Below are 15,095 nucleotides of genomic sequence, written 5' to 3'. Positions count from 1 at the left end.
AATGAAGAGAGGTTCAACTGAGGATGGCAGTGGGACTTTGGGGGTAAGAAAAGGAAGACCATCCAGCAGTAAGGAAATCAAGTTGGTGAATATTTGAAATGGGGGGGGGGGGGGGGAAAGGGGGGGAATCCTGACAAATGTACAGCTGTCATGCAGGAAACAAAGGCTTTCTGGAAGAGCTCCCGGACCTCTGCTGCTGCTGGCGGCCGAGCCAATGAGCTGGGAGAACGGCGAGGTAGCCCCACCTCCGCCTGCCTGGCTGGGGTTCCTCTAGCTGGGGATGGATTGAGGAACAGAGGCTGGGCTGAGAGCCAAGTTGCCTGTAGGAGCTCGGTGGCTGGGAAAGCTTCTCTCAGAGCTGGCTGGCTGGCTGTGCCCGAGTGGAGAGAGGCTGAGTTGGAGAAGACACTGAAAGTTTTTCTGCTTCTTACTCCAGGGCTCAGAGAGGGGACTAGCGGACAGATACCAGCAGGTAAGACACGAGCGCAGACTTCTGCTCTCTGGGACCGAGAAAAAGAAAAGAAAAGCCTAAACAAAAATCCTCATCAGCCCCAAGGCGAAAGGGGTGGGGGGGAGGGAGTTAAGGTCTGGGCAATGTGGGATCTAGTTACCTTCTGTTAAGTCTTTGGCTGCTGCTAGTAGTAGTGATCTCTCCGGCTCGGGGGGCAGGGACTCTCATCCAAGTCTGTGTTTCTCTCTGACTTGTCTGTGTGTTTGTGCGTCTGTCTGTCTGTTGATCTGTCAGTGCCAATCCCCGTGCCTGCCTGTATATACTCAGTCTCTTTCCAGCCCCAAGACCAACCTTGTTCCATAAAAGTACTCGGGTGACATTGGCGGCAGCTAGAACTCAGGCACCGGGTGCGCGCGGTGCGAGCCAGCTGCAGGAGGGTACCTAAGGCAGCTGAAAGGCTAAAGAGCCTTGAACTTTACTGGCTGGCCATAGTAGTTGTCATCTGGGAACCGGTGCGAGAGAGGGACCAGGTTTATTTGATGAGCAAGCGCAAGGTCTGTGGATGAACTTGGCTCTTTGCTGAAACTGAATTCTGGGAGAATAAACTAAGAGAAAGGGCAAGGAATCTGAGGTTTCAGGATGACTTCCCCAGAGCTTCAGGTCAATGAATAGGTCAATCAAGGATCTACAAGAGAGCAAAGCAATAGAGTCGGAGGAAGGGGGAAAGAGAAAAGAGGGTAGAGGGGGAGAGAGACATTGACAGAAAGAGCCAGAGACAGAGTGACAGAGACAGAGGCACAGAGAAATAAAGACACGCGGAGAGAGAAATGGAGAGAGAACGAGGTAGAGAGAAAAAGAGATACACAAAGAGAGACGGATCTGGGGGTGGGGGGCGGCGGTGTGCAGAAGACCCGAAATAAGCTCAAAGCAACGTTCCTTCCTTTCTCTCACACACGCAGCCCTGAGGCGCACACTCCCTACCACATGCTTCCCTCTCACACATCAGACAGACAATACAATAACCCTCCACGGAAGGGGGTAGGGGGAGCTGGGGGGAACAGAGAGGAAGGAGAAAAGACCGAGACAGGTGGAGATATTCCAGTTTCTTGCTCCAAATGCAAAGGTTGAAAAGTGGGGGCTGGCTGGCGCACACCCATTTGCTGTAAAACTCGCCCACACTTTCCTCCACCCACGATTGTCTCAAATACTTGAAGAAACTGCCAGTGGGCTGTTTTGCTTCAGAGCCCTCAACCTCCCAGGTAAGTGGGCTTACTTCTCTTGTCATCTGAATGTCTGAGTGGACTACTTCCCCATCCTCTCCATCCCTATCCCCATCCCTATCCATTTCCTCCCACTCCTCAAAATGTCTTTGTTCTGGAGTCTCGGGAAACTTTCTTGGAAGAGTTCTCAAGAGCCTTTGGCAGGCAACACTGTCAGATAAGGGTGTCCTGCTCAGCCCAAGGTGTAGTCAAATTGTGGGATGTACAGCCAAAGCAAGATGGACTTTTCTATTTGGTAACTTCTCACTCGGTTTCTTGAAAAGGGGTTTTGGGAGAGAAGAAAGAAGTGTTTTTTAACTGGAGTTGTTGTTGGTTTTTGGAGGTACAGATGTTCTTGAAGAAAAAAAGGGATGAATATGCAAATATTCTTTTAGTGTGTTCCAGAGAGAAATAGAGGAGGGTGTGGGAGAGAGTCACACAAACACAGCTGAGAGAGACAGAGAGAAAGAGGCAGAAAGAGAAAAGAAAAAGAGAGAGTAACCTATGGAGAGATACAGAAACAGAAATTGACAGTAACATTCATTGTTAGTACTGGGGTTTGGAAAAAAGTAGTTTGCCTCTGAGGAAGAGGGCAACATATTCTATGGTTGGGAGTCTGTGGATGATGGCCACATGTAATAATAAGTAAGAACACCTTGTTGGTGGGCAGCTCAGTGCACTTCTCAGTTGCTATTTCATTTGCTAACTCCATCTTCACAATGTCCCAGAAAAAGTAGATTTGAGAGCACCCCCATTCCATAGATGAAGGAACTGCAGGCACTGGAAGGGAAAATTACTTGTTCAGGGTCACCTAGCAACTAAGGGACAAAATTAGGTATAGCACCACCACCACCCCCAACCTTGCCTTCTCTCCCAGGTCTCTCCATAAAGAAGGACATGTTGTCTTTCTAAATATAGAGATGAGTGGAATTGGGAAATATTTTTTGGTAGGAGGAGTAACATTAGTCTCCTTGGAAGGTATGATTATATGAGGAAGAGGAGCAAGGGGAAAGGATTTAGGTTGTATGCCTGCCAGGGAGATGGTGTTTAATAATAAAACATGTATTAGCAACTGAGAAGGAACTAATATAGGCTTGGGTTCAAGGCATCTTTTGGGAATATTGACCACATGATTTTGGACAAGTTCATTTAACTTCTCAGTACCCTTGGCCATTCTCTAAGACTAAATTACAGAGAAAGTGCAAAATTGCACTGGTAGAACATTTCCTATACTACTGAAATCACAGGTACTGTTCTTGCTCCTATTCCCTGTTTCTTGGGATGCTATAGATGCCAGAGTGTCAATCATCAAATATCTATTAAGCACCTACTATATGCCAGGCATTATTGCCATACTTCTGGAGAGGAAGGTAGATGTTGTAAATATAAGAAAGAGGCACGGGAGAATTGTGTACTTGTGGGGATCAGAGAATGTATATTGATATGTTGATTAAAAGGTGAACAGCTGTGAGTTTCCTTCAGTCCACAGACATAAGAGTGTACTGATTTTTTCCTGCTATCTGGCTATAGAACAGTAGCCCTTATTCAAAACAACTTAGCTGTGTCAAAATCCCTGTCTCTATCCAAAAAAAAAAAATATCAGGGGGAAATTATGTTTCATGTCCATCTTTCTGGTCTTGTGCTCCCAAAGTTTTGAGCCACAAAATGATATAATCGAAAGCCCAATGGACTTTTCAATAAGGTTTGACAAGGCTAGGGAAATCTAACCCTCTATAACCGGGGTGGGGGGGGGGGAGGAACAGAGAGAGAGAGAGAGAGAGAGAGAGAGAGTGTATGCCAGGAAAGATCTACTTAACTTCTTCAATTTCCTCATTTATAAAAATGTAAGACCCTCACTGCTTAGTTTGTTGATGGGAAGGTTTATTGTGAAGATGAGATATTATTAGATTTATGACTTCCTCTTGGCTAATCAATGTATATTGAGCACCTAAGATGGTCCCTGTCCAGAAACTTAGAATTCATTTGGGACAATAAAAGTGATAGGAAATTGGGAGTTTATTGAAGGGAGAGGTCTGTATGAGCTTAAATAATAGTACCAATATCGACATAGTCTTGTGTGCTATTACTGCTTTGTATATGTGATTTCATTTTCTCCTTCTAACAACTCTGGGAGGAAGATAGTGAAAGTATTTTCATCCCTATTTTAAGGATAACACAACTTAAGGTTTTTAAAAACTGAAGTTCATACAGTTAGTTGAACTTGAACTCCAGCTTCTGATTCCAAGAACAGGATTTACTATCAAGTCTTGACTCTGACATTTATTTACTAGCTTGTCTGACCCTATGCACAGCGTTCTCTGAACTTTGGTTTCCTTGTCCATAAAATGGGGGTGCTAAAAATGGCACTATATAACTAGCTGGGTAGTTGTGAGAAAGGCACTTTTTAAAAACCATAAATAGCTATCTCCCCTCCCCCACTTCCTGAAGGATGAATAGCTGGAGAAGACTTCATAGAGGAACTGAACTTTGAAGAATGGGAAAGATGGTCCTAGATGCAGTAGGAAAATTCTCACTTTCCAAGCAAATAGGTCATTCTGTTGATTCAACTTAATTATAAATTCCTTGACAGCAGGGACCATAGTAATTTATCAATACATATTGTTAAGCCAAGCAGAGAATCAATGCTGATTGTGTTAACAAGACATCTGCCTCAAATGGGGAGATATGAATTTTTCTCCCAAGAGAAAAGTCTCTTTTTCTTACGCCATATGGAGACAGACCTTAAACCTTCTCTTTCCAACTTTTGGTTTTGAAGTAGCTAACTGGAGGTGAGGGCAACAACTAATTGCTTGGAAAGTCATAAGAGATGAGTCTGCAATGAGAGCAAAGTGTTCAAACTCATGGTGTTTAGAGATATAGTGCCTGTTAAAAGCAAAAATGATCTAGAATGCCTTGTTCTTTCAGGATATCTCTGAATCACATTGTGGTTTCCATTCTATCTGGCAAGACTACTTACCAAAAGAAAACTTTACCTACTTCATTTATTTGTGATGTCCTGGGAGTAAGTACTCCCTTTAATAATGCAGATTGCAACACCTCTGAAACTTATGTGCTCTTCATGTGTTGCTCTGACCAAAAATTTTATCACCCCATGACTATTTTGATGATTAGTCTTTCAATGTTCTACTATCCTATGCTCAAACTTATTCATAAAGGCTTGATAGGATCTAACAGAACTCTAGCCACTATCATAACTTTATAGAACCTAATAAATGCCTTGAAGTGGATGTCTTATAGACATTTCAAAATCAGCATATCCAAAAGAAAACTTGTTTATTTTTTTCTTCAAACTTTTTTGCCAACAATCCTCTTTTTGTTGAGGGCACCATTATGTTCCCAGTCACCCAGGCTCACACATACTCAACCTATCTAACCATCCTATCTAACCTATCTTTATCATATCTACCATCACAAAATCTCTACTATATGTCACTTCTCCATTAGAATTCAGGCCCTTATTTCCTCTTGCATAGAGTATTGTAATAGCTTTGTCTAACTCTAATTGGAGTGGAGAGAGCCCCACTCTAATCCATCTTCCATTCAGCTGCCAAAGTGACACTCATTCAATAAAATCCCTAGCTCTCTGTAATCTAAATATCAAATAAAAAGCCCTCTGGCATTTAAAGGCTTTCCTAATCTGGTATCTTCCTACATTTGTAGCTTCATACATCTTACTCCCCTGCACATGATACAGCAGGACTGGACTTACTGGTTTTCTGAATCCTCTGCCATCCTTCTGGACCCCTTCTCATTTTCTTGAACTCACTGCTGCTTTTTTGGATCTCTTGTCATTTTTCTAGACTTCCTGCCATTTTTCATTTTTCATTTTAATGGACTCCCACTAGCTTTTCTGGACTCCTTGAGGTTTTTCTGGATTTTTTGCCTTTGCATTGGCTGGCTCCCAAACCTATGTTATTCCCCTTCCTCACCTTCACTTCGTGACTTTCTTTGCTGCCTTTGAGCATCAACTTAATCCAACCTTCTTCAGGAGGCCTGTCCTGGTTTCTGCCTCATTCCTCTTCTCCCATTAAGCCCATGGATTGAGATACTCTTAATATCTCTTGTATCTACAGATTTATTTTCCTGTTGACTCCTCCATTAGAATATGAACTTTTTAAGGGCAGGGACAGTATTTTTTTACCTTTTTTTTGTTCCTACTATCTTGCCAGGCAGTTAAAACTTAATAAATACATGCTGATTAACAACATGACATTAAAGAAAAAGTTGGACCAATTAAAAAAACCTATACACTTTCACAGACTTCACTACATTATAAACTCCTGGAGGACAAGGACTATGTCTTGCCTCCTCTGTTGGTAGTTAGTTGATCAGCGGATGATAATTTGAATAAAGAAACTAGACTAGCCAAATTTATCCAAGTAAAGAGATAAGCAAGACTTGTAATTAGCATACTAAGTGGTGATGGGGGATTGCTCCTGTAGAGTTAGAGATGGGCTCAATTTTTTAAGTAGGTTAAGCATTTCCTCTTTGAAATCTCATTTGGCCTCTAGATTTCTTCTGCATTTTCTCCCAAACTAGTTCAATGCCAAACTTTTTTTTTAGCATAGTCCCACATCCATATTTTACCAAATATTGAAACAATGGATTTCTAATTAAAGTTTTACAAAAATAGCAAAGTTTATTTTATTCTCAGTTTTTTCTACCTAATACCAAAATGAATTCCTAATTTCTAGTACAAATAATTCTAGTACCCAATAAATTCCTAAACTCATTTGGCTAGGGTTTTCTTGGTTGTTTTTTGTTTATTTATTTTTATTTTGTTTTCTGTTTTGGGTTTGAGTTTGGGCTTTTTTGTTTGTTAGTTGATTGAGGCGGGTTTTGAAAGGTTTTGTTGTTAGGATTTTGTTTTGTTTGTTTTGCTTTAAGGATTTTTGTTGTAGCTACTGCTGTTGTTGTTTTGGTCTTCTCGAGCTAAATAATGTTTAAGACCACATTCAAAGAGATAACAGAGCATGGATAGATTTTACTCCTTTACATGAGGAAAATGTACCAAAAGAACAGAAAGGAAGGGATCGGAAAGGAGAAAGAGAGGAGAAGCTGGGAAAGGTGTGAAGGGGCAGAAGAGATAAAAACAGAGAAAAGGGAGCTAATAGTCAACCCAGCTAATTATTCCAATTAGACCAGAGAAGTGATTTTTTTCTTAATAAGGGTAAATTGGATTCTGAACAGATGTGGTGTGGGTGGAGTTTAGTACCTGGAACAAAAGCAATAAAGAGCCTCTCTGTAAGGATCACCAACTGAGTAGCTCCAATGTGGTAGAAGATAAGTATTTTAAGGAAGCCTGTCAGGAGCACACACATAACCTCATAGACATTCTCTCACATTCTCATACACCTTTGCTGTGACTGAGACAGTTACAACTAAATGATCATGGCCTTCCTCAGGATCACAGACCACATTATAAAATCAGAGACATGATATTACAACCACTAGGAATACACATATATTCACACAAACAGCCTCACCATGCCAGCCCTCACCCCTAAATATCTCCCATACCTGATACCACCATATCTGAGATTCCACCTTTGCTTTCTTCTCCCCCTCCCACTCCCTATCTCCCTTTTGTTCTTCCTTTGAAATGTAAATATCCCTGGCAAGGGTAACAAAATCATTAACACTTTGACATGAATTAGTTTATCACTTTGCTTACTTTCACCACAGGAAAGGGTACTGGGTTTTGTAGCCTTGGTTGGTTCCAAAAGGAGTTTAGGGAGGTTTAAAAAAAAAGCGTAGAAATGGTGATCATCAAAGACAGGGTTGACCAGCCTAAAATATGGAAAAGAGGGAAAGAAACCTGGATTTTGAGTTAGAAGACCTTGGCTCAGCTACTTGCTATAACCTACATGGACCTGGACAAGGCATTTCTCCTTTCCTAGTCTTCAGTTTCCAAACAAAAAGCATTAACTTTGGAAATCACAAGACTTGGGTTCTAGTTTCATCCCTGCTGCTTCCTATCTGGATGCTTGGAGCTAAATGATTTGCTCCAATTTTGGATTTGGTCCTATTGCCAATAGTGGAAATTGAAGACAGCCTTCAAAGACCCTTCCAACTCCAGATCTGTTTTCTATATAGCCATTTGAACTAGATGATTTCTAGACTGGCTCCTAGGGACCTCACAGTGTAATTTCACAGTTTTGTCCAGGAGCAGAGCTGAATGTATACAGTCTGGCTTCAGAGATCTTCTCATAAGCACAGAAATCCATATGAACAGCTTTATACCTAAATGCACAAGCCATCCCAGTCACATAGATTCCCAGGTAACCTGTAATTCACATCCTCTGCCCAGAAGGATACGTGGTAAGACCTGTGCCCTCGGCTATTGTCAGCCTGTTAGCGTTGGGAGCATTTCAATTCTCCCTGCTGTTGCAAACCCATTTGCTGCTAAATCACCCTCCCCTTGGCACCCTGGACTGCTAAATTGGTCTCAACTTGCTGCATTTCCACCCACAACCTTAGTCATTATTCGCTGGCAGAGTTAGGAGAGTGGGTGTAAGGCAGCCGAACATTATATTCCTGCTGAAAAAGAGAATGAGAGAGAGAGAGAGAGAGAGAGAGAGAGAGAGAGAGAGAGCACATTCATAAAGGGAGGGAGAGAGAGAAGGCAAAAATCATGAGAATGGGCCCAGCAGACAAGGAAAAGGGTGTATTGCCTTTTACCAGCAGGTTGAAAGATATGGAATCTTTTACAGACTAAGAGATCTCAGTTTAAGTAGAAAATGAATGAAATCTACCAAAGGAAATCTCCCTAACACCCAGTCACATTTGTGCCATGTTTTAATGTTTATAAAATACTGATACCCATAAAAGCCTTGTGAAATAGAATAATATTATCCCTGTTCTTCCATGTTCTACCAATTTAGCAGTCCAGGGTGGTCCTCAGTTTCCTCATCTGTAAAATTAGGAAGTTGAACTAGATGATCTTTAAAATCCATGCTGGCTCTAAATTTATGATCTTATATTGTCCACTTAACAGTGAACAACCTGAGCCTCAGAGATTAAAGAACTTCCTGGGGTCACATGGCCAGAAGGAGCCAGAACTAAGAGGTACACTCAGGTTTCCCAACCCCAGATCAGTGCTTTCTCATATCTGTTTGACATTCCCTGAGTTAAGAGTATCAATTCTTAGGAAGAGGGAGGATTCTACTTGAAGGTCCTGTCTCTTCATGATCTTTTCCTCCTTTGGATTCCCTTAGCACTTACTGTCCATACCCAATTAGTTGATACTTAAGGCAATATTAAGATTATGGGGCATTACATCCTATCTCCCTAGTGGTATTATAGGCAGAAGCTTCATTCCCTTATTTTATCCCCAATGACTTGCACAGCACTTTATGCAGTGTATATTTGAGGAATGGTTAGGGATTTTGGTTTTTGGGGTTTTTTAATGGCTACTGTCCTCTTTTGGTTCCAAGCAGCCCCACCCTGGCCCAGTAGTCAGAAGCAGAAACCTGCTTAAGACTGTAATATTCAAGCAGCAGAGAGAAAGGAAGGAAGGAAGGAAGGAAGGAAGGAAGGAAGGAAGGAAGGAAGGAAGGAAGGAAGAAAGAAAGAAAGAAAGAAAGAAAGAAAGAAAGAAAGAAAGAAAGAAAGAAAGAAAGAAAGAAAGAAAGGAAGGAAGGAAGGAAGGAAGGAAGGAAGGAAGGAAGGAAGGAAGGAAGGAAGGAAGGAAGGAAGGAAGGAAGAAAGGAAGAAAGGAAGAAAGAAAGAAAGAAAGAAAGAAAGAAAGAAAGAAAGAAAGAAAGAAAGAAAGAAAGAAAGAAAGAAAGAAAAAGAAAGAAAGAAAGAAAGAAAGATCATCTTTCTGTTAAGACTTTAGGAAAACAGAAAGTGCACCAAGTTGAGGTATCCAGTTTGAGGTTGGGAGAGAGATGAGATGATAACTGGAAAGAAAGAATGAATCAGGGACTCTTTTCTGAACAGGACAGAGATTTAGAAAACTTTCCCAAGCTATTCCATTTCTGTATGGAAATCTCTATACTTTGGTTCATGGCCACCTAGTCCAGCCATCTGGCCTTGCATAAGAGCAGAGATAATTTCTTATTCCAGACAGCAGCAGGGAGTTATCTGGTGCTGGGAGTTGACCTGGTATCATCTGGCAGAGTGGAGTGACCTTGACAAGAGATTTTCTGAGTTACTGATAAGGTTTAAATGGCCTCTAGAGAAGAGGATAGGAAAAAAAAAAAGGAAAACCTAATATGTGTTGGCTCAGGATCTAATGGACCTGACAATCCCATCTCTTTTTCCACCCCCAACTTCAGACTGATGGGAAGACATTAGAAATACAACCTCTGCACTTTGGAGAGCTAAAGAGGTAAGGGCAGTAGAACTATGGGAGTGTTTGCCAGACTGAGGAGACAGTCTCCCTCCTCAGATCAGATTCCTCCATTCCTAACAAGCAGGTGAAGAAAACAAGAGAAGAGCCATCCCTCTAAAGAGAGCCCTTCCACACTCCACCTGGCCTGTAAGGTGACCTCTCCCCTTAAAGAAGCCTTGGAAAAGTCTCATTGGAACCCATTTCCTCCTCCTATTTTGCCCTACCTACAGCTGTCTTGCTTGGAAAAAAAAAAAAAAAAAAAAAAAACTTCTGACAACCATAGTGTGACAATGACTAGGTCAAGAAACCCTAGTGAAGACCCAGTTAGGGATGGGATGGGGAAACAGTAGGGGTATAGAAAAAATCTTCTCTTTTTCATAAGATTAGGCTCTCTCTTGAGCCAAGCCAACATTATTAAGTTACCAGGCTATTCAAACCCTCTTGATATATCCTTATCTTTCAGACTTTACATGGAACTTTCCTAACTAAGGGTTTTATGCAATAGCTCAATCCAGAAGCCTAAATCAGTCCTTAAGACCCATCAGCTTCAAACCAAAATTATAAATTGCGCTACTCCACAATGGGAAAGATTTTAGTTTTAAACTGGCAAATTTCCTTTGAGCGAGTCACAACTTTATGGACCTCTGTTTCCCCATCTCTTAAATGGAGATAAGATTTTTCCTACCTCCCTTAGAGGAATGCTGTGAAAATTTGTGAATTCATACTTCCTTGGGAAGCAAATATACTGATACTGGAAAGATAAGGAAATTAACATAACTTCTATGCAAAGATAAAACGCAGATTTATGAAGCATTCCATATTTTTTTGGCCCTATTCCTTTAAAATTCCTGAGAAGGGACTATGTGGAGTTCCATATGGTGTCAGCTTTACATGTCTCAGCATGTCTCTCCTCAGTGTATATGTCTCCCTGAAAGAAGAGAGAGAAGGGAGGGAGGGAGGGAGGGAAGAAGGGGAAGGAAGGAAGGAAGGAAGGAAGGAAGGAAGGAAGGAGAAGGAAGGAAGGAAGGAAAAGGAAGGAAGGAAGGAAGGAAGGAAGGAAAGAAGGAAGGAAGGAAGGAAGGAAGGAAGGAAGGAGGAAGGAAGGAAGGAAGGAAGGAAGGAAGGAAGGAAGGAAGGAAGGAAGGAAGGAAGGAAGGAAGGGAAGAAGAGGGAAAGAAGGAGGAGAGAAGAAATCTATGGATTCATAGAATGATATTACTAGAAACCTCCTTAAGATTCATCAAGTCCAACTTTCATGTTTTTTCACCAAGGAACAGAGGTGCAGAAAGGGGAAAATGACTTGTCTGAACTCCCAGGAAGTTAGTGCAGAATTTAGGACCAATCTTACAATAATCAGTCAAGTGTTTTTTTTACCTACAGATATGTACTTAATTTCTCTTGATCTTAGTACAGCCTTGACCACCCCCTGTGAAAACATTAGAAAAAAATATTCTGTACAAACAATTGTTGGATATTAGGCCGTTTCTTTTAACATTTGGAGAATTTGAGTTTGGAGTATAAAAGAGGTACATAAATAAAGAGACACAAAGAGAGACATACAGAGAAAAAATGAGAGAATTTTTGAGGTATTTCTTTTTTGATCGACTGATATTTACCTAGATAGTATGGCCTCTCTTCCCTCCACTGAATTGTACACTTCTTGAGGCAGGGACTGATTGTTTGTTTTCTTTGTATCCTTAGGGTTTAACCTAGCATTTTATCTGGATCATAGTGCAAGCTTAATAAATGTTTGTTGATTGACTGAGTTGATATGGAACTCAAGTGCTCTGTGTATTTAACCTTGGTTTTTGAGTATGTAGCTCTGGTGTGTTGACAGGGATGCTGTGAATGATCCTAGTTGTAACTGCAACAGCATTAATGAAACATGTTATAAAAAGTTCCTACTTGATTTAATTAACCAACAATGAATTGATGCACTACTTTAGATTTTTAAAATATAATTTTGTCTTGATATGTTTTTTTACCCGAACTCCTCTGTGTTGCCTGTCTCTGTCTCTATCCTCAAGAATATTCTTTGTAGTCAGCACTTAGGATGTTGCCTGCTTTAGTGACAGGCAGAAGCATGGAACTTGGAGCCCAGAGATTTGGGTAAGCCCGTGGACAAATAATCTTAACTTTCTGGATTCATTTCATCATCTGGAAAATGAGGAGAAGAATACCTGTCATTTGGAGTAAAACATTTTGTGAACTTAACAGTGTTTAGAAATGCACCTATGCATCATGGAACACACCTGCACTTCCTGCTCCTGGGTCAGCTAAAATTATGGTGGATTACTTGAGTCTGCGACTTCTGAGGGAAAAAGCCCATTAGGTATCTGAGCTAAATCCAGCACCAGTATACTAGGAGGGAGATGGGGAAAAGGCCACCAGACTGCCTGACAAGGGTCAAACTGGCCCCAGATGGAATTGGAACAGGTCAAAGCTTTTGTTGTGATCAGCAGTGGGGTCAAGCCTGTGAGTAACCATTGGACTTCCAGCCCAGGAAAGATAGGAAAGCAGCAGATAGGAAAGCAGGGGAAAAAATAGCAGCTATTATTGGTTCATTCTCTTTGATATAGTAATAAGCAATAGGAAAGGCATGAAAAAGGAACAGGCTGACCAAGGCCCATATTATTTAGAAGTTAACAGATGCTATAATTTATTAATATAATTAGCCTGAGGGAAGAGGGGGATTCTGCGTATTCTTAAAACTAATATGTTTTTCACTCTTTCACATTGCTTTCATTTGCATTATTGTAGTCTATGTGGTTACTTTTCTGAATTGTCTTGCTTTGTTCTATAGGACACCATATAAGTCTTCCTATTTTTTTGTTCCTTATGTTTTTTAGAATTCCTCATATCTATCGTTCTTGTGATGCAATTATTTTTAATTACACAAATAGCACCAAATTGTTCAGTCATTCTTCAGGTGATGACCTCTTCCTTTGCCATCTCTACTTATACACACAAAAAGTGCATCCATCAATATTTTGATGTAGAGCATTCCTTTATATCTTTGACCTCCCAGGGCTATTAAAACAGTCATGGGATTGCTAAATCAGACTTATAAATAGATCAATTCCTCTTTTTGCATAATTCCACTTTATTTTTCAAAATGGAAAATTCTCAAACTGACATTTCAGGAGCTGATTCTTGATTACAAAACAAGAATTTATAAGTTTATCATAAATCTTTCTAATTCCATGACATAGTTCTTAAAAATTGTCAATGAAGAACATAGCAGAAAATTTAATTAGGAAAAGTATTCTTTCTTTTGATAACCTAATAGTAAATATATACATATTCTAAGCCACCTTTGTTGGTTATGAAAAATGTAAAAATTTTTCTCTCAATAATGGGAACAACAGTCATTATCTTCCCTGAAATTTCCAGTTTCTCGAGTTGTAGCCATCTACCTATATTACTTAAAATAGTCCATTCCTCTACTGGAGGAAGCTGGCTCTACTCTATTCCATGTAAGCTATGTACTTTCTAAACCTATTATAGTTTCCAAGAACTCTCTCCTTACTTTACTTATCTCCTACCCATTACTACTTTAAATACGCTTTTATGAAGAAGTTAAGGAGGATTTGTCCAGTGATTCATTAATGCTAGAGTTTCTTATTTTGCACCTAAGAAAACAGACCCAGAAAGAAGGCACATGTCCAGTTTCTTACAGGTAGGTATTAATTAGCAGAGCTAAGATTTGAACCCAGGTCTTCTGTATTCCCCTTCACTTCCAGTCTTAGGCATTCTTCATGACTCCATGCTGTCTTTCTAGAACTAGGACTTAAATAGTACCAATATTTTTCTGGACTTCAAGCTTTTGACCTAGGACTTAAACATTTGACCCAGTTGAAAAGCATGTTCAGGTACTGAAAGAATTAGCAAGTGTGATTGCTGAGTCACCATCAACAATCTTGGAAAGATTGTGGTGGACAGGACAAAAACTGAAAAAAGGCAAATGACCTGATTTTGAAAAAGCAAAGAGTTCATGTTCTTGTGAGTTTGACTTTGATTCTTGGGGAAATTCTAGAAAGAACCACTTTAAAAGGATGGTTCCTAAACAACTAGAAAAGGAAAAAGAGGATACAAAGGATCAGCATGGTTTCTTCAAGAACATCATACCAAACTAATCTTATTGCCCTTTAGAACAAGTTTATTAAACTGGTAGTCCAGGGAATCTCCAAGGACATCTACTAAGCTATAGATTGGATAAATTATCCAATGAACCCTAGATATAATTTAGTAAATCTAGAAGAGCCACACAATCAGGTGTGCTGAAGTCAGTTTATAGAATTTTTGGTTAAATTTTGTGTGTGAATATTTGAACATGAAATAAGCAAATGCTACAAATTAGGGCTTATTTGGTTAATCATCTAAATCTAAGGAAATGAGGGAGAAAATAGTGCATGGAGAAAAAATGATGGAAGAAATAATAATGTTAATAATGCAAAATAAATTGAAAACTATGTTGTGGGTATATTTTTACCCTTGAGAGATAATTGTTAAACATTTACCTATATATTCCTGAACACGATGATAGTAGAGAGAGCTGTAGACAACTGAACCATAGTAAATATGGATTATATAGTACTTAAATCTTTAAAAAGTCCTTTACAAACATGTCATTTTATAGAAGGCATTCTTATTAAATTTACAGATAATACAAAGCTAGGAAGAATGGCTAACTTGCTTAACAGAATCAGAAATAAAAAAAAAAATTTCTAGCTAGTAAAGCTAGAGTAGGGGTCAACAAACTAGCTGTCATCTGAATTTTTTTTATATTTTTCAATAAAATATTGTAATTTAAAATGTAAAAAAAAAATGCCCATATTCTTAGTGGCCTACTGTTCTGAAAGTTAAGCCTGTAGTGCTATCATTTGCTGATCCCTGGGCTACATGAATCTAATAAGATGAATTTAGCAGAGAAAAAAATGTAAAATCTTATACTTGGGCTTAGAAAATCAATTTCACAATTATAAGAGAGATGAAGAATAGCTAGATAATGTGTTCTAAAAATGTC

General features: G+C 39.8%; 1 protein-coding gene across 2 annotated transcripts in view; it reads left to right on the top strand.

Moving 5' to 3' along the window:
* The first annotated feature begins 254 nt into the window (after positions 1 to 254).
* LZTS1 (leucine zipper tumor suppressor 1) overlaps positions 255 to 15,095 on the top strand; it is a 75,251-nt gene continuing 60,410 nt past the window's right edge. Inside the window, exon 1 of one of the 2 annotated variants that reach the window (XM_031950826.1) lies at positions 255 to 472. The gene's annotated coding sequence lies outside the window, so the exon portion shown is untranslated. Of the gene's footprint in view, positions 473 to 615; positions 1,711 to 15,095 lie in introns of those variants that run through there. The other variant, XM_031950827.1, reaches the window with a different exon arrangement.

The sequence above is a fragment of the Sarcophilus harrisii genome, chromosome 2 (assembly GCF_902635505.1).
Source record: "Sarcophilus harrisii chromosome 2, mSarHar1.11, whole genome shotgun sequence".
Taxonomy (NCBI): domain Eukaryota; kingdom Metazoa; phylum Chordata; class Mammalia; order Dasyuromorphia; family Dasyuridae; genus Sarcophilus; species Sarcophilus harrisii.
The sequence above is the reverse complement of the archived record's forward strand: the minus strand, read 5'-3'. Positions and strand labels throughout refer to the sequence as shown.